The sequence below is a fragment of the Onychomys torridus genome, chromosome 3 (genome assembly GCF_903995425.1).
Source record: "Onychomys torridus chromosome 3, mOncTor1.1, whole genome shotgun sequence".
Taxonomy (NCBI): Eukaryota; Metazoa; Chordata; class Mammalia; order Rodentia; family Cricetidae; genus Onychomys; species Onychomys torridus.
In genome coordinates this window covers 111,696,165-111,721,712 of record NC_050445.1, presented here as the reverse complement: position 1 = coordinate 111,721,712, position 25,548 = coordinate 111,696,165, and the positions used below count along the sequence as shown (strand labels likewise).

The 25,548-nt window shown below is 43.3% G+C and overlaps 1 long non-coding RNA gene across 6 annotated transcripts in view; it reads right to left on the bottom strand.

Annotated features, from left to right (window-relative positions):
- The window catches only part of LOC118579215, a 58,106-nt gene that overhangs the window by 29,121 nt on the left and 3,437 nt on the right, over positions 1 to 25,548 (bottom strand). For all 6 annotated transcript variants that reach the window (XR_004944445.1, XR_004944446.1, XR_004944444.1 and 3 more), the window contains 3 exons: positions 23,936 to 24,081; positions 4,850 to 5,033; positions 4,649 to 4,733 (listed from right to left, as the gene is read on the bottom strand). This is a non-coding gene — a long non-coding RNA (uncharacterized LOC118579215). The remainder of the gene's footprint in view (positions 1 to 4,648; positions 4,734 to 4,849; positions 5,034 to 23,935; positions 24,082 to 25,548) is intronic.

Below are 25,548 nucleotides of genomic sequence, written 5' to 3'. Positions count from 1 at the left end.
CACCCCACCCTCTACCCCATGCACACAAAATGGATACATAAAAAGGTAAAGCCAGGCAGTGGTGGCGCATGCCTTTAATCCCAGCACTCGGGAGGCAGAGGTAGGTGGATCTCCGTGAGTTCGAGGACAGCCTGGTCTACAGAGCAAGTTCCAGGAAAAGCACCAAAGCTACACAGAGAAACCCTGTCTTGAAAAAACTAATAATAATAATAAGGTAATAATTTCTAAAAGATAAAATAGCTGAATCGACTGAATTTGGAAGGGCTAGAGGGATGGCTCAACAGGTACAGGCACTTGCCACCAAGACTGACAACCTGAGTTTAGTTCCAGGACCCACCCACATGGTAGAAGGAGAGAACTGATTCCACAAAGCTGTTCTCTGACTACCACACATATGTACTGTTACACACACCCCTAAAATTTAAAAATTAAAATGATTGTAGAGACTATAGAGATGGTTCAGTTAAAAATACTTGTTGCTAATCCCAGCAATCAGGAGACAAAGGCAAGTAGATCTCTGAGTTTGAGGCCAGGCTGATCTATATAATGAGTTCCAGGACAAAGCCAGAGTTACATAATGAGACCCTGTCTTTAAAACAGCCTAATAATAATAATAATTTAAACAACAAAAGAAAACAGTCTCCTGAGGAGAGAAAAAGGAGCATGCAGCACACCAAATACACACAGCATCAGGCAACCTTCATGGAGCCCTGCATGTTAACTACCAGATCCTTTCTATATGACAAACGTTTATTCCTTAAAAAGGCAAGAATGCCTTTAATCCTAGCACTCGGGAGGCAGAGGCCAACCTGGTCTAGAGAGCGAGGTCCAGGACAGGCACCAAAACTACAGAGAGACCCTGTCTGGAAAAACCGAAAAGCAAGAATGCTGAGAGAGGGCCAATGAAATGGCTCAGTGAGTAAAAGTGCTCACATCCAAGTCTGATGGACCTGAGTTTGATCCTGTAAATCCACAAGTGAAAAGAGAGAACCAATTCCCAATTGCTGTTCTATGACTCCCACACATGTACTATGGTACTTGTGCACCTCCACATCCATACAAACACAGTAATGCTTTTAAAAGTAAACAAAAAAAGGAGGTAGGAAGGGAGGGGAGGGGAGGCACAGGAGGCAGCAGCTGAGACTGTTTCAGTGATCTCTGTGGTTATAAATGACCTGTCCTGAGATGCTTGCCCAGCCCTCCTTACTCTCCATCTACCATTCTGTTCTCAAGTGACCTCAGATGCAGCCTTTGGTTTCAACCCTGTTTGTGTCCTCCTGCAGGGCTCTATTCCTATCTTGCTCACTGCTCCACTCTCTCAGCCTTCAGCAGCCACAGAAGCAGTGTCCCATCTTTACCCTCTACCTTCAGCATGCATGCCCTCAAGGTCAAGTCCCTGCCACCCTTCTCTGGTTTCAGGAAAATGATTCAGTGACTCCAGACAAGCAAGTTAGGTGGCTCATCCTGGCCAGTATAATTACCAAAGGTGATCAAATAACAATGACAATAAGCCAAGGCCAATTCTACTTAGAGACTACAAGCAAATATGAAAGTAAGCCAGAAAAATACTAGACAATGACAATGCTCTGCAAAGAATAGGTAATACGGGGTAGAGATGACTCAGCCGTTAAAAGCACTTGCTCTTCTTGGTGAGGACCCAGGTTTGGTTCCCAGCACTCACATGGCAGCTCACTGTAACTCCAGTTCCAGGGAACAGTTCTTCTTGCCTCAGAGAACACACCACATGCACATGGTACTTTTACATACATGTAAGCAAAACACTCATACACATAAAAATAAATTTAAAAAAGGAAGAGGAGGAGGAGGAGGAACCAAGAAAACAGCACAGCTGGTAAAGACACTTGCATCCAAGCAAGATGACCTGAGTTCTATCCCCAGGTCCCACATGGTAGAAGGAGAAGTCCTGAAGGCTGTCCTCTGACCTCCACACATACTGCTACAGTGATGACTGTGTAGACACACACACATACACACACACACACACACACACACACACACACACACGAGATGGCTAAATAAATGTGAAAAAAAAAAACATATTAAATCAAATTTTAAAAAAGACAAATAAGGTAATGGGACAGACAAGTGTATTGGTAGCGCATGGAATCATCAGGTGTTCAGGAAGGCCTCTTTAAGGAGATGATTTAAAAGCTTTGCAGCTGTGCTCTTAATGAAAGAAGACAGACCGAAGAGAAAGCTTTCTAAGTGAGAAAAAACACTCTTACGTGTCCAATGGAAATATTGCTGATGTCCTTTTACTTTATTTTAGGTTTTTCAAGACAGGGTTTCTCTGTGTAGCCCTGGCCATCCTGGAACTCTCTTTGTAGACCAGGCTGGCTTCAAACTAACAGAGATCCACCTGCCTCTGCCTCTGCCTCCTGAATGCTAGGATTAAAGGTTTGCACCACCACTGCCTGGTCCTTATTTTTTTATTTTATGTGTATGAGTGTTTACAAGGATGTCCTTGCACCATGTGCATGCAGTGGCCAAAGAGGTTATAGAAGAGGGCATCAGATCCATCAGATCCACCAGAACCATCATATGGGTGCTGGGAACAGAACCCAGGTCCTGTGCAAGAGCAGCCAGTGCTCTTTTGTGTGGTTGTTGGTTTTGGGGGTTTGTTGTTGTTCTGGAGTTAGGGTTTCTTTGTGTAGTTTTGGTACCTGTCCTGGATCTCGCTCCATAGACCAGGCTGGCCTTGAACTCACAGAGATCCTCCTGGCTCTGCCTCCTGAGTGCTGGGATTAAAGGCATGTGCCACCACCACATTTATTTATTTGTTTGTTTGTTTATATTTTTATTTTTTATTTATTCATTCATCCCTTTATTTATTATATATTTATTTTATTTATTATTTTTTATTTATATTTATTTATTATTTACTATTATTTATTTATTATTTATTTCTATTTTGTTTATTTATTTATTTGTTGTTTGTTTGTTATTTGTTTGTTTGTTTACTTGTTTATTTAGTTTCTGGAGTTGAGTACCAAACCCAGGGCCTTGTGTTTGCTAGGCAAGCCCTCTACCACTGAGCTAAATCCCCAATCCTGATCTTTTATTCTTATACTATTTTCTATTTATTTAAACACTTAATCCAGGCTAGTTAGATCGCCTCCATTCAGGAAGCCCCTTGTGATTAAAATAGTTTTAAATGTATGTACTAAGTGAACTTGGTATTTCTCAACCATCTACTCCTCTTTAATAAGAACTGCCTAATTCCTAAGTGATACTTCGGTTCTGTCTCCCTCCTCTGGACTCCTATAATGATGACATTTTCCACATAGCCCAGACTTGACAGTGCAGCTTTTCTGTCCTCATGGTGCTGCATGTGCCATTGTGTATGTCTGAGACATATGGTCTTCAAATGATCAACTACGAAGCCATCTATACAGCCACCAAGCTCTGAGAGTCACTTCTCCCTTTCTGTTCACTAGTAGAATGTATTACAATTCCTAAATGTTTATTTTATTTTTAATTCTGTAGATGTGTCTGTGTATGTACAAGTTAGTGTGGGAGTACATGGAAGCCTAGAGCTGGAGTTACAAGTGGTTGTGAGCAGCCAGAGTAGATGCTAGGAACCTAACTCATGTCCTTTGCAAGAACAATCAGCAAGCACTTTTAACTAACTGAGCCATGTCTCTAGCTCCTTGGTTACAATTCCAAATACAATATTCTTTTTTGTTTTTATTTTTCTTTCCTGAGACAGAGTTTCTCTGTGTAGCCTTGGCTCACCTGGAACTTGCTCTGTAGACCAAGCTGGCCTCAAAGTCACAGAGACCCACCTGCCTCTGCCTCTTGAGTGCTGAAATTAAAGATGTGCACCACCACCACCCTGTTTTTAAATACAACATTCTTTTAAGGACATTCAAATGCAAAATAAGTTCAAAAAATTCGACAATAAAAGATATACAGAGTAGCTGGGCGGTGGTGGCGCACGCCTGTAATCCCAGCACTCGGGAGGCAGAGGCAGGTGGATCTCTGTGAGTTCGAGGCCACCCTGGTCTACAGAGCTAGTCCAGGACAGGTTCCAAAGCTACAGAGAAACCCTGTCTCGAAAAAACAAAACAAAACAAAACAAAAAGATATACAAAATAAATTTAGCCTGCACCTGACACAAGATCAGCCTGCACCCAAAGTATGGTATTTCCCTCCAGTTCTATCAGACTCTGGGCTCTCATGCCAGGAGGGCCTCGAACCTCACCAGGACTCAGGGGCAGTCTCAAAACAACAACAGAAAGTCAAGCCTGGAATGAGGTGACTGCATCACCACCACATATCACTCGATAGCCCCTGACTACTGTAAGCACTTTACACTGCATTTAACCTGGTAAATGAGAAAACCACAGCACAAGGCAGTGGCAACAAAGAAGGCAAAGTCTAGGTCTAAGAATCCCAAGGGCCCATTCTGGTGTTTGATGGTGATCAGACCAGGAATGGAAAGAAGGGATGTCTAGTTGATGCAGGGCTTGGTTATCAGAGGATGGGGTACCACATAAGGAGCACAGTATGCTCATCGTGAATGCAAAATATAGGCTGGTGATGCAGCCCATTTGCCTAGCATATATGAGGCCCTGGGTTCGGTCCCCAGCACTGAAGAAACATAAACACACACACACATACTCACCATTAAGTTCTCCCTGTGAACTGAAGAAGGCTGCGATCAATGGCTAGGAACAGAACACCAACTCTTGAGCCACAGTAAGCAGCATCTAGAACAGAGAAACACCTTCATGTCACTCAACAGGAAAGTGGCTAAATAAAACAAAGCATTACCCATTTTATGAAATACTATACAGCAGCCAAAAAGAATGAAATGAGTACTTACTAACAGGGGATAGTGCCAAGGCCTTTATTTTGTTTTTGAGAGAGTCTCACTATGTAGCCTTGCCCTGTCTTGGAGCTTGCTATGTCGATCAGACTGGTCTTGAACTCATCCAGATCCAGCTGCCTCTACCTCCCTGAGTGCTTGGATTAAAGATGTGCTCCACCACAGTGGCTGAAGGTCCATTCTTAAGACAAAAAATGAAATATCAGAATGATACATAGCATCTGTATCATTTGTGGAGATAAAACTTCAAGGTCACACATTCCAAAGATACATTCTCTCTAGGGAATGGAAATAGGAGAAGAAGTCAAAGATTGCTATATTCCTTGTAAATTACTAAATTCCAAGCGTGCTGATGTTTGTGGTGCTGGGAGTAAAGTGCTCGACCACTAAGCTGCATTCCATCCCCAAACAGAATGAGCAGGAGAGGAAAGCTACAAAGGACACCTGCTTCAAGTACTGCATTTCCTGTCTCTCCCACCCAAAACAGCCTTCGTGGTCACATGGCTTCACACTTGCCCACATCTTAACATATTAACACAGCCTCTCAATGCCATGTTCTCTCCTGAACCTCTGGGCCCAGGCTAGTCTTGGCTACCAATAATCCACTGGGACCATTGAATGTGGAAGACAAGGGAAGACATGCAGTTGGCACTGATCCGGCAGAAATCCCAAAGGAGAGAGACGTTCTATGGACTAAAAGCAGTTCTGGAGTGCTACAAAATGATGCAGGGGCAACCCAGTGAGGTCATGTGGTACCCCAGTCCTACTAGAAAGAGTTAAGTGAAGTGCTATGCTCTGGGAGGAGGTTTATGGTGATGGGCAAGGACAGGAGAACAGCAGGAGAGGGAGACTTGGATAGGAAGGAGGTGAGGAGGTCCTACAGATGAGACAAGAAGTTGAGATAAAACCTTTTGGAGCAAGGCAGAGTGGTATACACCTATAATCCTTACACTAAAGTCTGAGACAAGAGAATTAGGAGTTCAAAGCTAATCTTGGTCAGCTACACAGAGCAATCTGGGGATGGGCCATGTTCTCTTCAGGAAAGCAAGGCTGAGGTTGTGCAGCCCTCTGGTGACTGCACTCTTAACTTTCAGCTTCCTGAGCAGTAAACATGTATTTGGTTGTGTTTTCCTGGTTACCCAAAGAAATGACATTGCCCAGATCTTACCCAACAGCTGATTCATCACCTCTCTCATCACAAGCTCACATACCAGCTGGCTTTAGAAAAAAAAAAAAGCTACTGTGAGCTGTCAAAGTCCTCGTGGACCTGACCTCACCCTGCAGAGCAGGTTTCATTTCTAAACTGAAAGGACTGAGGGACTGGGGAAATCCAAAGCTCAACAGACCAGGAACAGGTGGTTCCCATCAGAAGAGTCCCAGGCTGGAACTCAAACAGAAACCAGACCGCTGATAAGACACAGTTTATGGCGTCTGTCTCCAAGCTTTGGCAGCTGATTAGGTTGTCCAGTATTTACAACAGGGCATGGTCAAACTTATCGAGCTCCAGGCTACTCAAAACCTCTATTCTCCAAAGTTGAAGCAACTTTCTGATCTCACAGAGTTTGAGAATTATGAGGTAGATCCATTAATGGGACACCAGAGCACAGGAATTGTCAGTCTTTCACATGGGCCACATTTTGAGTGTGAAGAGTTCTGTTACCTCTTCTTGATTCCTCAGGAACTGCTGGCAGATTCCTGTCTCAGAAAAACCTCCTGATTTATTACTCCTAACGAGCCTTTGCTGTGGGGTGACTGGAGCACTGGCGACAGCTCAGCAGGAGTTATGTGCCTGATGTTCATGGTGGCTAGCTGTGACTCAAGGCACATCACTTCACTTTTCTGGGTTTAGTCTCAGTCTCTTCATAACATGAGAGACTGGAAAGCACCAGCACCAGAAAAGGCTTAAGTTCTAAAATCAAAGTTACTTTTCAAAGGCACACCTCAGCACTCGGTGGTAAAATTCAAGGCATAAATAAAATCCGCAAACTCCAGTGGTAACATGTTATTGCTTACAAAGGACTGAGGAAGGACCAGCACAGGCCACTGGCACATGCTGCTGGGCACTGGATGCTTCATCTGCATCTCTAGAATCCCAAGATGCCAGAAAGCTGCTGACTGATCAAGCAGTCAAGAATCCTGAATGCTGTGAAGACACACCGTTCACACAGGACCAAGTGTGCTGAGACATGCAGATGATCCTACCACTCAGCAGGCTAAGACAAGACGTCAGCTCTGAGGCCAGACTACAAAAGTGGGACCCTGTCTAGAACAAAAGAGCAACACAAAAAAAGACATCAAGGGCTGTAGAGATGCTCAGAGGTTAAGAGCCCTGGCTGCTCTTCCAGAGGTCCTGAGTTCAATCCCCAGCAACCACATGGTGACTCACAACCATCTGTAATGAGATCTGGTGCCCTCTTCTGGCCTGCAGGTATATAAGCAGGCAGAACACTGTACACATAATAAATAAATCTTAAAAAAAAAAAAGACTTCAATACCCCTGTGTTCATTACAGCACTACTGACAATAACTACATAATGCAAGCTAGGGCTCTCTGGTTGGATGCTGACCTACCATCATGAGGACCTGGGTCCCACCCTTAGCTCAAAGAGAAACAAAATTTTAAAAAGTAAAAAAAAAAAAAAGGAAAATAAGTAGGACAGTAAGAAGGAGGAAAGGGGAAGAAAATGTAAATCACAATCACACTACAGACTCTAGACTGCTATTCAGCCAATAAAAGTAACTTTTTATGAGTCTGTCATTTGCAACAAATAACATGGACTCAAGCTAGGCATGAAAAGCAAGCACTGTACACTCTTCTCGTCCATGGAAATAAGGACAATGATCTCATGACAGCCAGCAATGGAATGGTGGTCAGAGACTGGAGAGAGAAGGAATGAGGGTGGAGAGGTTACAATTAGGAATATGCAGTTTGGCCATGCTAGGTCAAAGAGGAAGCCTACTAGAACGATAATGTGTCATACATTCCAGAAGCTAAAAGATGAAGTCTGAATGGTTTGTTGTTCTGGTTGTTTTTTGTTTGTTTGTTTGCTTGTTTGTTTTTACCACAAAGAAAGGATTAATGTTTGAGGGATAGGTGCTACAGTTTAACCTGACTGAAACACTACACAATGTACATCCATGTGAAAACATCACACTGTCCCCAAGAAATGCACTTGACATCTGTTTTCAGTTTACAAATGAATTTCAATTTTAAGATGGACTGTTTACTGGAGGGGTGGTATATCATGTGTGTGAAGGTCAAAGGACAGCCTATGGGAGCCAGTTCTCCTGCCACCATGTGAGTCCCAGGGAGGGATCCCACTGAGCCACAGTGCTGGCCTCCATTTAAACTGTTAAGTCACACATACTCATTCCCCTCTTCTAAGGAAAACACTCCAGGAACTTTTTCACACTAGTATTTAAAACTAGAACAACACTAAGAAAGACAAAGCATATGAGGAACACGGTTTTTTTTGTTTTTTTGTTTTTCTCAACACCTAAAATACCTTCAGTGAGGTAAGCTGTGTCTTCAGACAGCCACTGACACAGCAGCCCCTGCTCCCGGGTCTGTGAGTCGCTCAACACCTAGTGGCCTAATGAAGTAAATGCAGCTTGCCAAGAGCTCGAATAACTTCCAGCCATTTTGTGATTTTTCTCAAGATGCCCAGACGAGCCCTCGATAAAATTCCCCAGCTTCTGTGAAACTTCCCCTCCACCCATTCTCCAAGCTAGGAAAGACTGTACACATCCCTGATTTCTTCTCCACGGTGAAAAAGGCTTTACACCTTGGAGTAAATAATGACAAAAGTGACACACATCTGCCAGACTGCATTTGGAAGGTACTTAAGAGGTAAGAGGGCTTCTGTGCAGGGTGACCAGGTGAAAGGAAAAGGCTATGGGGAGACTTCAAGTGTGCCTGTCTGTGGGAGATGGACTAGTTCTATGGGGCTCCAGGTGAGCCAAACTGAATGAGACATCCCAATTAAATTTCAACTCAAAACAAAAAATAAGGCCTGGCACCTCAGCAACCCCATGTACTCAGGAGGCTGTGGCAAGACTGTAAAGGCTAGACAGCAGGATCAACCATGTCTCAAGAAAAGAAAGAGAAATAATCTTTTGTTAATGACAACTATGCAACAATATTATCAGGAAATAAGTCAGACATGGATACATGGTGATACACGACTATATTCCTAGGGAGGCCGAGGTAGGAAGATTAAGAGTTTCTGGACGGGGTTGGGGATTTAGCTCAGTGGTAGAGTGCTTGCCTAGCAAGCGCAAGGCCCTGGGTTGGGTCCTGAGCTCCGAATAAACAAACAAAAAGAAGTTCAGGTCAGCCTGAGCTACAGAGCAAAACTGTCTCAAAAAAAAAAAAAAAAAAAAAAAAAATAGGGGAAGTAGTAAAGTGATGCCCTTCCCTGTCAGTGGAGGCACTGGAACAGAATGGGGTGGGCGTCTGTCAGGGGAGAGTAGAAGCATACCTGTAGGACAGCAGATCAGAAGACTATGTTAAACACTTCAAAGGTTCTTCGGCTCTAAACTATCATCATCCTGAGCTAAAAAGTCACTGACAACACTAAAGACTCTCTCCTGCGTGTTTTTTCAGATCCCCCAAGCACTATAATCCAGTGGCTGGAGGCACAGACCTGACACTACCATCTGAACAATGAACACGCCACTGAACTGTTTTCCTCAGCTTTGTTACCTGCAATTCTGTTTAGCAGTCATTACTCACATAAGTCTGTCCGCATGTATACCTGCCGGCCAGAAGAGGGCACCAGATCTCATTACAGATGGTTGTGAGCCACCATGTAGTTGCTGGGATTGAACTCAGGACCTCTGGAAGAACAGTCCGTGCTCTTAATCACTGAGCCATCTCTCCAGCCCCACTAGTTAAGTTCTTAAAACAGTGCTGCACACACAAAAAGGTACAAAACCAACATTTTGAAGAGACAAGGAAAGGAAAGGTGAAGGCAGGGAGTGACCTGCTTGCTTTAGCTAACCTTACCCAAGCCTTAATCAAAGTGCCCTAGCTGTTGCTGACCAGAGGCTGAGTTCCCTTGGCAATTGGCCTCAAGAAGGAGCCAGAGCTACCATGTTCATGGAGTGCTCATCTCTTGGCTTTAAAGCTGGAATCTTCTGGGTGCTGAGACAGGCCACCCTTGACTTTACAAGTACCTCACTCCAAATTCAGTGCTGAGCAGTAGTACTCTCCTTTTTATGATCAGTCAAGAGGACCTCAGAGACCCTCTAGACCAACACTTTGCTTAATACATGAGGGCAAGAAGTCTAAAAGTAAGTGAAGTCCTAGGTATAAATTGGGGTAAAGTCAGGCACAGTCATGGGCCATTATTTCTAGTGACCAAAATCTTCCCATTTTTCAGGAAAAGAAAAATGGTGCATTTAACCTGTTGAGTCATCTCTCCAGTCCCTTATTACCTCTTAAATCACACAATCATGTAACATACTTTTTTTAAAAAAAGATTGATTTTATATATACAGTGTTCTGTCTGCACGTATCCCTACACACCAGAAGAGGGCGCCAGATCTCATTACAGATGGTTGTGAGCCACCATGTGGGTGCTGGGAATTGAACTCAGGACCTCTGGAAGAGTAGTCGGTGCTCTTAACCTCTGAGCCATCTCTCCAGCCCATAACATACTTTTAAAATTTTGTATTTTGTATTTTTTTGATTAGGGATGTTTAACTGGCTTTTTAAAAAAGGAAAGAAATCTTGCAAATACCGAAAAAAAAAAACTTAAGAAATAAAGAAAAACTTACTCCTTAGTATTTCACATATGGGGTGTTCAACTAGCATTATACACTTTTCATGGGGGCAGCAGGGTGCAAGTATCTGTAGCCAGAACACTGCTCAAATCCCAGGATGGCTCTAAGTGAGCCTCCTAACCTCCTTCAAACAATGAAAAACAAACATGACTATTCACAAGGCTCAAGGATTAAAGGAGCTAATTCCACATAAAGTCCACCCCAGAGTTCTCACACTGACTGCTTATAGACAGACTAGGAGCTGGAGAAATGGCTCTCAGTGGTTAAGAACACTAGCTGCTCTTGCAGAGGACCCAAGTCCAGTTTCCAGGTGGCTATATTAGGTGGCTCACAAATGCCTATAATTCCATCTCCAGAAGGACCCAACACCCTCTCTGGTCTCCACAAGCACCCACACACGTGCCTAACAGACACATACATCAAAGAACAACAACAACAAATGGTAAACATAATGAAAAACAAGATCTCACTTCTAGTCCAAAAAGACTAGAACACTAAGGCATACATATTTAGCTCGGATTTCCGGCCCAGAGAATACCCGGCCAGCCCTTCAGCAACCTAGCATTCTTTCATTTCTCTGCATCTGGGGAAAAATCAACTCAGAACAAAGGCACAGGAAGTAAGATGCTTAAAATCACAAACGTAGGTCAGGAGGAGAGAACCCAAGCACACCCAAAAAACTATAACTCACCTCAAGTTCAGCAAGACACACCTCTAGTCCAGTGTCTCTCCCCATCAAAAGTGACACAGCAGAATGCTAGCAGCAAGAGCTCAGAAGGTCAACTGCCTGAGACAAACTCTGGTCCACCCCTTCCAGGCTGTGTGACTTATGCAAATGGATTCACTTTTCTCTGGGCTATCCTTCTTTGTGAGAATTACATTGCAATTATAACATTTGAGAAGTACATTCTAGTTGCTTAATACTATGCCAAGCACTGTACCTGGCCATGCAATTTACATGCCACAAACTACAGAATGCCACCATTCTACAGAAGTGCTCAAGGCCACACAGTTACTGATAAAACTGAAACATCTGTGTAAGAGGCCTGCTTCCAGAGCCTAAGTTCCCAGTCTTTAACTCCTCTGCCTCTCCAACTACAAACAGAAAGTGGCCATGTGTTGAAACAAAAGCAACTCCATAAAGTGCTCGGCACAGGGTCTGGTCAGCCTTGCTGTGACAGAAGCTGGCATGACCCTTGCAGTTCTGATCACACCTTCACTAAAGGAGAGGGATAGTTTGACTTTCTGGTGCTGTGACCAAACACTCTGACCAAAAACGTTAAGAGGAAAAAGTTTATCCAGCTTCTACTTCCAGGTTACAGCCCACCGAGGGAAGTCAGGGCAGGAACTCAAGCAGGAGCTAGAGAAGAAACTATGGAGGAATGTGCTTGTTTATTCACTTGCTCATACTCAGCTAGTTTTCTTATACAGCTTAGGCCCACCTGTCTAGGGATAATGCTGCCCACACTGGGCTGGGTCCTCTCCCATCAATCAAGACACTCTTTTTTTTTTTTTTTCAGAGCTGAGGATTGAACCCAGGGCCTTGTGCTTGCTAGGCAAGCGCTCTACCACTGAGCTAAATCCCCATCCCCAATCAAGACACTATTACACACACTCTCTCACTGACAAAGTCACAGGTCAATCTAATTGAGGCAGTTCTTCAACTGAGGTTCCCTTCATCCCAGATGACTCTAGTTTGTGTCAAACTGAAAATAAAAACTAACCAGCACACCTACCAAGGTACTTGGGATTTGGTTCCAGTACTTCATTCCTTCATGAACAATATAAGGTCTACAGAGGGAGTTCTAGGACAGCCAGGATTACAGAGAGAAAACTCTGTCTCAACTCCTCTGCCCCCAAAAGAAAGAAACAATACAAGGATTGCTTGAACAGAGCAAATCTGTACTCCAGGAGCTGGGGAAATGGTTCAGTGATTTAGTTACTATGTAAAGCATGAGGACTTGAATTCAGAGCCCAGTCCCTATGTAACACGCTTGGCCCGGTCTGGTGCAGCCCTGTAAACTGGTGCTAGTTGGCTGCCATCCTAGCTAAAATGAGCTCCAGGTTCAGGAAGAGACTTTATCTCAAAGAAATAAGGCAAAGAATGAGAAAGGAGGGCAACCAAAGCCCTTCTCTGGCCTGTAAACACATGTGCACAAGAACACATACCCCATACCATATACACAAACATCATATATCCTTCCCACCCCATCTCACCAGCATACAAGTGTACACACATACACAGAGAGAGAAAGAGAGAGAGAAAGAGAGAGAGAGAGAGAAATCTCTACTCCATAAAAAGCAGTATATTAGAATCTTTTTTTTTTTTTAATTTAAATAAAATCTTTATTACTGTTAGCCAGGCAGGCATTTTGAAGAACACAGAATTCTAGCACAGAATTTATCTATCAGGAAGATAAAGCAAAAAGATGGAGACTTCATGGCAGCCCAGGTCATACAACACCCAGTTTTGAAAAACATAAGGCCGCTGAGATAGCTCAGAAGTAAAGGTACTTACTGCCAAGGCTGAAAACCTGAGTTTGATCTCTAAGACCCACATAGTGGATGGACATAATTGATTCCCAAAACTTGTGCTCTGACCTCCACATGTATTGTGGCACCATGTGAACTATGGCACATGTGCACACATACACACGCACAATCAATATTAAAAGTGTTACTATGTTATAGTGAGCTGGGCATGGTGGTACAAGCCCCTTGGAAGGCCAGGAAGGAGTTCATGGACACCTTTAGCTATCTAGCAAGTTCAATGCCAACCTAGGCTGTATGCCACCCAGTCAGTCTCAAAACAAAACCCTTGATTACAACACTTGTAATAAAAGCCTTTTATGCCGGGCGGTGGTGGTGCACGCCTGTAATCCCAGCACTCGGGAGGCAGAGGCAGGCGGATCTCTGTGAGTTCGAGGCCAGCCTGGTCTACAAAGTGAGTTCCAGGAAAGGCACAAAACTACACTGAGAAACCCTGTCTTGCAAAAAAAAAAAAAAAAAAAAAAAAAAGGTGGGGTTTCTCTGTATAACCCTGGCTGTCCTGGGTCTCGCTCTGTAGACCAGCCTGGCCGCAAACTCACAGAAATCCACCTGCCTCTGCCTCCCAAGTGCTGAGATTAAAGGTGTGCACCACCACTGGCTGGCCTAATAATCGGGTTTAAAGAAACCCTTAAAGGGGCTGGAGAGATGGCTCAGCGGTTAAGAACACCAACTGCTCTTCCAGAGGTCCTGAGTTCAATTCCCAGCACCCACATGGTGGCTCACAACCATCTGTAATGAGATCTGGTGCCCTCTTCTGTATACATAATAAATAAATAAATCTTAAAAAAAAAAAAGAAAAAAAATTAAAAAAAAAAAAAAGAAAGAAACCCTTAAAAAGGTCATAACGGGCCAGGCGGTGGTGGTGAACACCTGTAATCCCAGCACTTGGGAGGCAGAGGCAGGAGGATCTCTGTGAGTTCGAGACCAGCCTGGTCTACAGAGCGAGATCCAGGAAAGGTGCAAAGCTACACAGAGAGAAACCCTTTCTCGAAAAAACCAAAAAAAAAAAGTCATAATGGGGGAACAAGAGAGGATGACGGAATGTGACATGAAAGGAGACAAGGACTATTTAAGAGAGTCTGGGATAAGGTACAGAACAGGGTTGGGCAACAGAAAAACATTTTCTAAAGGTCCTAACTTCCACCTATAATCCCAGCACTAGGAAAGATCCAGTTTGAGGCCAGCCTGGTGTACATTTACAGTGAAACTCTATCTCAGAATAAGTGAATGAATGAATGAAAAGAAGGATTGAAGGTGACTAATAAAGGAACTGGGACAGGAAGAGCATACTGAGCACAGTGATCACTACAAAATCAGCCTGTGCCGGGCGGTGGTGGGGCACGCCTGTAATCCCAGCACTCGGGAGGGAGAGGCAGGTGGATCTCTGTGAGTTCGAGGCCAGACTGGTCTACAGTGTGTGATCCAGGGCAGGCACCAAAACTACACAGAGAAACCCTATCTCGAGAAACCAAAAAAAAAAAAAAAAAATCAGCCTGTGCTATGTGAAAGTATCTCAAACAACAACAAAAGTTGGTAGGATAGGACTGGAGATATAGCTCAGTGCTTAAGAGCAGTGGCTGTTCTTCCAGAGGTCCTGAATTCAATTCCCAGCACCCACATGGAGGCTCCCAACCATCTGTAATGAGATCTGGCGCCCTCTTCTGTCATGCAGGCAGAACACTATATACAAATAATAAATTAAATCCTTTTTTTTTTTTTTTTTTTTGCCATAACTGAGGACCAAACCCAAGGCCTTGCGCTTGCTAAGCAAGCACTCTACCACTGAGCTAAATCCCCAACCACAAATCTTTTTTTTTTTTTTAATATAAGATCTTTTTTGACAGATAATTCACATAGTATACAATTTTCCTGTTTGCACAATTTGATAGACTTTAGTCCAGCATCCTGATAGGCCCATGACACCATCACCATTTCCTATTTTAAAAACATCGCTGTCTTCAATTTCTTTCTTTCCTTTTTTTTTTTTTAAAGTGCTAAATGCTGTTTATTGATGGAGGGAGGAGGTCTTAAATACAGGCTTACAGCACAATGGGAGAACCCTGGAGGGCAGAAGTTGCTTCCCATGTTTTACAATCTTGCATCTAAGCTGTTACTGCCCAATATTCAGGATACACAAACAAGGAACTTCCCTTAAGCATTCAGGAGGGTGGCAGGCAATTGGCGTAGGGAAGATATCAAGGTCAAGGCCAGCAAGCAAGGCAACAATAACCCAAAATGGAGGGGGGGGGCTAGAGGTCCCCCCCTTTTACTGAAAAATGAGCTTCTGACTTAGGTTGCGTGGGATGTCAGCAGGTCACTTTACCCGTCATGGAGACACCTGTCCAGGCGCTCTGTCTTAGGTTGGTGAGTGGCCCCCAGGCATTGCCTGTCTCTGAATATTCATTATCATACAGGCTCAATCGTGTGAGAGCTGCAGAGTTAACTGTTGCCAAAGATCTCTAAGTGGCGCTGGGCTTGCAATCTGTGTGTTCAACACAAAAAAGACCAACAGAAGTCTTAATCCACCCATAGCCGGTAGGCTAACAGCAACTGAACCATTCCCTTCTTTAATGAGCCTTACTGCAAATTGGAGTCCTTATAAGATGGTATCCCAAAAGCAAATGGAACCTGAGTTTGTAAATTTATAACTTTCATGCAGGCAAAACACTGTATACATAATAAATAAAATATTTATAAAAAAAAAAAAGTATGCCAGGTGGTGGTGGCGCACGTCTTTAATCCCAACACTCAGGAGGCAGAGGCAGGCGGATCTTTGTGAGTTCGAGGCCAGCCTGATCTACCCAGTGAGTTCCAGGAAAAGCGCAAAGCTACACAGAGAAACCCTGTCTCAAAAAACCAAACAAGTATAAAAGTTGGCAGGATGGTACAAATGGAAAGTTCACATCTGATTTCATGTGGTTGGACAATCCAAAGCAAGTACACTACAGACACTGTGAAAAATGTCCTTCAAAGCTTCATGTACACATATAACAAACACAAACCTCACATGCAGACCAGGGTTCCACCCCGCAAAGCTCACTGTGTATATACAAATATTCTGGAACCAAAGCACCTCTGTTCCACATCATGCTGGAAACTCAACCTGCAATTTCTTACCAGCCTCCTTGTGTTTTTACCACCTATAGGAGACATCCCTTTTACTGCTGATACAGTCTATGAAATTCTTACATTTATTTTACTTTTTTTGTTTGTTTGTTTGTTTGGTTTTGGTTTTTTCGAGACAGGGTTTCTCTGTAGCTTTGGAGGCTATCCTGGAACTCACTTTGTAGACCAGGCTGGCCTCGAACTCACAGAGATCCACCTGCCTCTGCCTCCCGAGTGCTGGGATTACAGGCATGCTCCACCACTGCTTGGCTATTTTACTTTTTTACATATATGAGCGTTTTGCCTGCATGTATGTCTATACACTACACTTATGCAATGCCAGTGGAAGCCAAAAGAGGGCTTCAGAGCTCTTGGAACTGAGTTATAGACCATTAGCTGCTACGTGAACGCTGGGAATTGAACCCAAGCCCTCTGGGTAAACAGCCAGTGCCCTTAACTAGTGAGCCATCTCTCTAGCCCTGGAGATAACAGATTTTAACAATCAATAATGCTGAACAAATGCTTTGTCTAGTTGAAGTAACTGTGTCTGAAAACACAAAATCTCTGACAGCATCTCACTTGTGTGTTCAGTAGGTGGGATCAGAGAAATGACCTAGTGAAACATATTTCTGTTGTTCTGAATAAAGCAGCAATTTCTCTTTTCCCTCCTTTCTAACTCAAATATCCTCACCAACTACACAAAGTTCTAAGTTTACACATACATTCTTCCTTAAAGACAAAGCCTGACAGACAACACAGTGGTTAACAGCACTTGCTCTTGCAAAGGACTCTGGTTCAAACCCATATGGTAGTTCACAACCATCCGTAATTCCAGTTCTAGAAGAAAATCCCTCTGCTGACCTCTTTTGGCACCACACAGGTGGTACACATACTTACATGCAGGCAACAACTTACTTAAAAAACAACAAACAAAAACACAAACCAGGGGGGCTAGAAAGATGGCTCAGTGGTTAAGAGCACTGACTGCTCTTCCAGAAGTCCTGAGTTCGATTCCCAGCAACTACATGGTGGCTCACAACCACCTGTAATAAGATCTGGTGCCCTCTTCTGGCCTGCAAGGACACATGCAGGCCAGAACACTGATATATAATTAATAAATTTAAAAAAAACAAAAACACAAACCAACAGTCAGACATGGTGGAGAACACATACATCCCTGCACTCAAAGACTAAGGTGGAAGGACTAAGAGTTCAAGATCATTATGGGCTATGAGGCACGTTCCAGGCCAGCATGCATTACACAGTGAGACCTGCCTGTACAATGCTGTGGAATAGAATATTTGTTTTAACTAAGATATGTTGCATTTGTCTGTATTGCAGAATAATTGTTTAACTATGTAAAGATGTGTTGCTTTTGTTTATGCTGCATTTGTTTAACTAGGTAAAGATGTGTTGTTTCACCTTGCCTACCTAAGGCACCTGACTGGTCTAATAAAGGGCTAGAAGGCCAATAACTAAGCAGAGGGGGGAATAGGCAGGGCTGGCAGGCAGAAAGAAAAGGGGAGTCAGACAAACAGACAGTTAGGGGCCAGGCAGCCAGACATGGAGGAAGCAGGAAAGTAGGACATAGAGATGAAAGGTAAAAAGTCCCAAGGCAAAATGCATATGAAGAGAAATAGGTTGAATTGTTATAAGAGCTAGTGGGGCCAGGCGGTGGTGGCACACGCCTTTAATCCCAGCACTCGGGAGGCAGAGCCAGGCGGATCTGTGAGTTCGAGGCCAGCCTGGTCTACAGAGCGAGTTCCAGGAAAAGGTGCAAAGCTACACAGAGAAACACTGTTGGGGGGGGGGGGGGGAAGCTAGTGGGACAAGTATAAGCTAAGGCCAAGCATTCATAACTAATTAAGTCTTTGTGTTATGATTTGGGAGCTGGCGGTCGGAGAAAGCCTGCTACAGTACAACACAGTGATTCCAGTCTGAACCAGAGTGAGGTGGGCCTGCACTACACAGTAAGAAGTGAAACCACGTCTCAAAATTCATAAAGCAAGACCAACATGATAGCATACATCTTCAAGTCCAGCACTCCAGAGACAAAGCCAGGTGGATCTATGTGAGCTCAGGGCCATTCAGAGCTACACAGAGAAACCCCTGCCTCAAAAAAGAAAAAAAAAAGAAAGAAAAAAAAAATCCCACATCTTTCTTTGTCGTCTTATTAAGTACTGCTCTAAAATAAAAGAAACATTTTCACTTTCTGCATTCCAGCAAGGATAGTTCAAGTGCCAATAACACAGAGCTGGGGACATGGTTCAGTTATCAAAGCGCTTTCTGGGATGACAACGCCCTGAATTCCATCCCAGAACCACATAAACTGGGTGTGCACGCATGCAATCCTACCACTCAAGAAGTAAAGGAGAATCAGGAGTTCAAGGCCATCCTCCATTACATAGTCTGAAGCCAGCCTGGGGCTAAAGACCATGGCTTTGAATGAATAAGCCATACTTCTGAAACAGCACAAAAATAACCATTAAAAACTAGGTAACGAGACAGTTGACGGGGGCTAGTTGGAGCTCACTGACTCTAGACTGACAGCTCAGGAACCTGCATGGGACCGAACTAGGCCCCCTGAATATGGGTGACAGCTATGTGGCTTGATCTGTTAGTGGGGTCCCTGGCAGCAGGTGCAAGAACTGGCTTTTTGGAGCCCATTCCCTGTGGTGGGATACCTTGCTCAGCCTTGATACAATGGGGAGAGGCTAGGCTCTCCTTCAACTTGGTATGCCAGACTCTGTTGACTACCATGGGAGGCCTTACCCACTCTGAGGAGTGGATGGGGGCAGAGTGGGAGGGAGGTGAGGAGGCGGGAGAAGGGGAGGGAGGGGGAACTGGGGTTGGTATGTAAAATGGGGAAAAAAAATTAATAAATAAATATATTTTTAAAAAAGGAAAAAAAAAACAAACAAACTAGGTAACATGGGTTGGAGAGACAGCTCAGAGGTTAAGAGCCCTGACTGCTCTTCCGGAAGTCCTGAGTTCAATTCCCAGGAACCACATGGTGGCTCACAGTCATCTATGATAAGATCTGGTGCTCTCTTCTGGTGTGCAGGCAGAACACTATATACATAATAAATAATTAGATAGATAAGCCAGGGAGTGTTGGCACACACCTGTAATCCCAGCACTCGGGAGGCAGAGGCAGGTGGATCTCTGTGAGTTCGAGGCCAGCCTAGTCTACAGAGTGAGTTCCAGGGTAGCCAGGGCTGTTACACAGTGAGACCCTGTCTGAAAAAAATATAAAATGGAAGCTAGAGAAAGAGCTCAGGGGTTAAGAGCACTTTCTGCTTTTACAGAGGGCCCCAGTTCAGTTCCCAGCAACCACAATGGGAAGTTCACAGCCTCTTATAACTCCAGTTCCACGAAACCCAACACCTTCTGGCTTCTGTAGGCACTGCACATGTGTGGTATGCATACAGACAAGCAGGCATTCATATACACACAAAAAATAACATTTTTAAGCTTTTTAAGGAATACAGAGACACCTCAGTGTAATAGTGTATATTAATAGCGTATATTATTCTTCCAGAGTACCTGAGTTCAACCTCAGCACCCATATCAGTTAGTGCATAACTGCCTGTAACTTTAGCTTCTCGGGACCCAATAACTTATTCTGGCCTCTGTGGGCACTGCACTGATGTGTACAAACCCACACAGATACACATATATACACATAATCAAAATAAAGTGGTTTTTTTAGAGTAATTATTTTAACTATGTGTGGGCAGGTATGTATACATGAAAGTTATTTTAAATAAAAATGAAATGGGAAGAGAGAAATAGCTTGATGGTTAAAAACATTTTTGCTCTATCAGAGGACCAGAGTTTACATTCCCAACACCCACTCTGAAAGGCTCATAAAAGCCTATATAACTCTAGCTCCAGAAAATCTGACACCCTGTTTTGGCCTCTATAGGACTAACAGAAATGGGTTAATTTAAGATAGAAGAAGTAGATAACAAGAAGCCTGCCATGGCCATGCAGTTTGTAAACAATGTAAGTTTCTGTGTGTTTACTTGGTTGGGTCTGAGCGTCTATGGGCCTGGCGGGTGAGAGAGATTTGTCCTGACTGTGGGCCAGGCAGGAAAAATCTAACTACGAATGGCACCCAACATGTTGGCAAGAGTTTCCACCTAAAACCTGACAAAAAAGATTCTAAAACGGAGCTAGAAACAACTTCCTAGTTGTCTCTCTCAAGTTAGCGGCAGCCTGCCGGTTTGAGCTACTATGGCAGGTTCCTGGTGTGTGCATCTGACCTGCAGTGTGGCGGGAATGAGGAGTCTACAAGCGGCACTTTACTCTGCTGCATGGTGGATTTAACAAAAAGAAAAAAAAGGTTTCTGGGCTATGCACTGCTTTGATAGAACTGCTTCTTGATAGTTGATGGTACACATGGCTCCAGACCCAGAGCTGGCGGTAAACTGTACCACTGCCACCTTAGAAAGCTGAGATGGGCGGAGCCAGTCTTACAAAGATGGATATTACACAGAGAATCTGGTTTGTGTTGTCTTTGGGATTTTTACCTACAAAAAAAGATTTGATTGTAAAAGCTGTTGAGTTAAACAAATATGTAAATTTTAAAGGTAACTTGACTTCAAAATTTGGATATAAGGATATGTTGCTTTGGAAGAGAGTTTCTGCTTTTGTTTCCACAGAAAGCCAGAGGCTGTGGGTTTATTCCAGATTAAAATACATCAGGTTTGATCAGCCAAGACCACCTGAAAGGTCTCCGATGACACCATGGCCCAGATGATCCAACATCCAGAATGGTTTCAAGGCAACTGGCTCAGAGGTTTACCCTCACGGACTACTCCATAATCCTAAATTTTTTTTTATGTCCCCATAAGATACAGCGCCCCCCTCCAGCAGGAAGTAGTAAGAAAAACTACGCCCAATTTCCCAAAATTATCAAGCTGGCTTTGGAGATGGAATTAGCTCACTCCTTCTCTAAACCCAAACATATTGCTAAAAGAAAAGGTTAAGAGATTTTTGTGTCCCAAATCAGAAGAGCCCTCTGGTGTGGGACAGAAAACAGTATTTTTATTTAAAGTAGGTTGATTATAAATGCGATCTCTTTCTAAAGAAGAAAAGGGGATATGATATAGATATAATAAGAAAAAAGGGTAGATTAAGAAACTTACTTCTAAAGAGCAACAACTTGTTTAAAATGTTTTAAATTGGTATAGATTTTAGTCTATTGATACAAACAAAGTTAATTTTGTTATACTGTGTGTATATTTCTACTATTGTTTAAGGTATTATGTTTGTACAGCTCATTTAAAATTGTAATGGGTAATTAAAAATAGATTAATAATTAGTCATCTATGATAATCATACTCGTAGCCATGTTAGTTAAGTCTTCTAAGTATACACAGAGATATTTCAGATAGGTAATCTTCAAATACTTCAAAGACCTACAGAATATGGCATTTAAAGTATTTTTAAAATTTAGACTTTCTGGATAGTGAGACATGTCTGCTCCTGGCAGCACCGATTTACTTCAGAGAGGAGGATGGGCATTGAAGACACTTCATATGGAGTTTATCTTCACCTTGGCAAAAATAGCCCTTTGGGCAAGAAACTGTTCTTGCCTGGACTGCTTGATCAACTGGACATGCAAGACCCATAGAAAGGTGACCACTGAACTTGGCTTGACAAAATGGTCCTTCAGGTTCCTGCTTCACAGAGGAAACTGCCAGACATTCTACAGGACACTGAGAGAAGTGACCGAGAGACTCTAGCCCTGTGGGCTGAAGACAAATGCCCCAACATTACAAAGGAACATTGGGTGACTATCCAGGCTGCCAGCTGTCTCTGAGTACCCTGCAAGACTCCTGAAAGTTGCTTGCATCCTTCTCCCGGTTCTCAGATAATATTATATCCTTCTGAGGTCTTTGATGTGGTTGAAGACTAGATAGTTATAATTTCCTCAGTTATGATAAAAGATAAGTTAGATATAAAACCTTAGACTCACAAATATAAGATAGATAGAATATCTTCTTTAATATTGTAACTATAATTCTTGCTTGATAATCATTTTGTTATCTAAAATTTTACTATATAAAAGTTAAAACTTTACTTCTTGAAAAAAAGAAAAGGGCAAGAGCTGTGGGATGTTCTGTATATCAAATGTGTTGCTCTGATTGGGTAAAATAAAGTGCTGATTGGCCAGTAGCCAGGCAGGAAGGATAGAGTAGGGGGGACAAGGAGGAGGAGAATTATGCGAAGTGGAAGGCTGGGAGAGACATTGCCAGCAGCTGCCATGAGAAGTAACATGTAAAGACACTGGTAAACCATAAGCCATGTGGCAAAGTCTAGACTAACAGAAATGGGTTAAGATAGAAGAAATAGATAACAAGAAGCCTGCCACGGCCATACAGTTTGTAAGCAATATAAGTTTCTGTGTGCTTTCTTGGTTGGTTCTGAGCGACTGTGGGACTGGCGGGTAAGAGAGATTTGTCCTGACTGTGGGCCAGGCAGGAAAACTCTAACTACATATAGGCACTGGCACAAATATGAGTATACACATACACACACACGTAAGTAAAACAATTTTGGGCAGGGGTTGGGGTGGTTTTAAGAAAAGGTTTCCCTCTGTAGCCTTGGCTGTCCTAGAACTCACTCTGTAGACCAGACTGTCCTCAGACTCAGAGATCTCTGTGAGTTCACGACCAACCTGGTCTACCACAGCAAGTTCCAGGCCAGCCAGGGCTACATAGTGAACCCTGTCCCTGTCTCAAAAACAACTAAGAAATAAATAAGGAGCTAGCCTGGTGAGATTCCAGCATTTATCAGCATAAGGTAGGAAAATTACAAATTTGAGCCAGCCTGGAGTACATAATGAAACTTTTACCTCAAAACAACAATAGGGGCTAGAAAGATGGTTCAGCAGTTAAGACCACTGACTGCTCTTCTAGAGGACCCAGGTTCAATTCCCAGTATCCACATGGCAGCTCACAACTGTCATCTGTAACTCTAGTTTCAGGGGACTCAAGACATATGGCAAAGCACCCATGCACATTTTAAAAAGAATATGGAATACAAAGCTAGTGCACGCCTGTAATCCCAGCACTCGGGAGGCAGACGCAGGCAGATCTCTGTGAGTTCCAGGCCAGCCTGGTCTACAGAGCAGGATCCAGGACAGCCAGGGCTACATGGAGAAACCCTGTCTTGAAAACACACACACACACACACACACACACACACACACACACACACACACACACACACACACACACGGGAAGAAGAGTCCCTAAACACTTGACCCCAAAAGTCAAGGGCCTGAGGTCAGCCATTCTTCTGAGTTCGTGTGCTACTTTTCTACTATCTAGTCAGCCACAGGCATAGAGAAAAAGAAAACGTGACAGCCAGGAGTCAGGAGACTCACCTCAAGTCCTAGCAAGCTGTCTGACCTTCAGCAAGCCTTTTCCCACCCACAGAGAGCTCTTCTGTGAAGTGCACACTTAACAACAGTTGAATGGCAAGGCTTCTGTGATACTTAAATAATGTAAATTCACTATCAAAGGGTTTATGTAGCATGTCAACATACGCTAAGAGGAAATAAAAACCATCCCTCTGAATGGAGAATAAATCCTGTGGTTCGACTTACAAAGTCTAGGCCTGACTCACCTTCCCAGACTCATTAAGCCCCTTAACCAGCCTGTGGTCACTTGAATTTGAGAAGAATCATGGATGATATACAGGGGACTATCCAGTCCACTGCTCCATTATCTCAGTAGCTTCAGGGGTGGCTCCTCAGAACATGGAGTGTTGGTCTAAAGGAAGTAAAGAATGTGCTCAATGTGAGGTAAAACTGCCCCCTTCCCCAAAGGGATAAACAAGCAAGGTCATCGAACAGTACCACCCCCAAACAAAATCCAAGAGCTTGGAGATGAGCTGGCCTTCTGTTTTATAGATGGGAACACTTAGGCCCGAACAGCTGGGCTATACAAGTCTCACAGCTAGTGTGTCCCAGAGGTAGGACACAGTTCTGGAGAATCAACATCCTCTTCTGGCCTCATCAGGTACTTCACACATAGGGCATACCTACATACATGTAAGCAAAAACACTCACATAAAATAAAAATTAGCTGGGCAACAGTGGCACACGCCTTTAATCCCAGCACTTGGGAGGCAGAGGCAGGTGGATCTCTGTGAGTTCAAGGCCAGTGTGGCCTACAGAGCGAGACCCAGGACAGGCAGCACTGTTACACAGAGAAGTCTGTCTCATAAATAGATAGATAGATAGATAGATAGATAGACAGACAGACAGATAGATAAATGTAAATAAATAAATAAAAATCAGCTTTCTTTTTAAAAGACGAATCAGCCTGGCAGTGGTAGTATTCTGGAGCTAGTTCCAGAATAACCAAGGTTACACAGAAAAACCCTGTCTTGAAAAAACAAAAATAAACCAACCAAAAATAAAGGAAATGAAATATTTCCTGATTGATAAATATATATAATTAATATAAAATACATATAAATATTACAACTAAAAAACTTAACCAAGTCAGGCTTTTCATCCTGAGTCTATTTTAAGTCTTTTCTGCCTCAGCAGACTTTAAATATATTGGTTTTGTTCTGTTTTTGTTTTGTTTTGTTTTGTTTTTTCAGGGCAGGGTGTTTCTGTGTAGCCCTGGCTATCCTGGAACTCACTGTGTATACCAGGCTGTCATGGAACTCAGAGATCCGCCTGGCTCTTTTTATGTGTATGGTTATTTTTGTCTGAATGCATGTCTGTGCATCACTTGCATGCCTAGTTTCTCCAGACGCCAGAAGAGGGCGTCAGATCCCCTAGAACTAGGCTAACAAATAACTGAGCCACCGCGTGGGTTCTCAGTATCCAACACTGGTATCCTGGAAGAGGCAGGTACCCTGGAAGGGGTGCTCTTAACTGCTAAGCATGTCTTCACTCTGAGCTAATAGCTTAAAAATTGGCAAATTCAAAACCAGAATTTTCTAAATTAGGACACTCTCTCATTATATTACATTTCATCCATTTGTTACCTGATTTTGTTTTGAGACAGAGCCATGACTGTCCTGGAACTTACTATGTAAGCCAGGCAGGCCTCAAACTCACAAAGATCCTCCTGCCTCTGCCTCTAGAGTGCTAAAATCAAAGATGTAGTCCACCAAGCCTGCCTCTCTCTATTGCCTGACTGTTGTATGATATTTTGTTTGTGTTCTGACAAAGCTTGCCTGGAGATCGGAGGTCAGAGCTAGCCACTAATTAATCATAC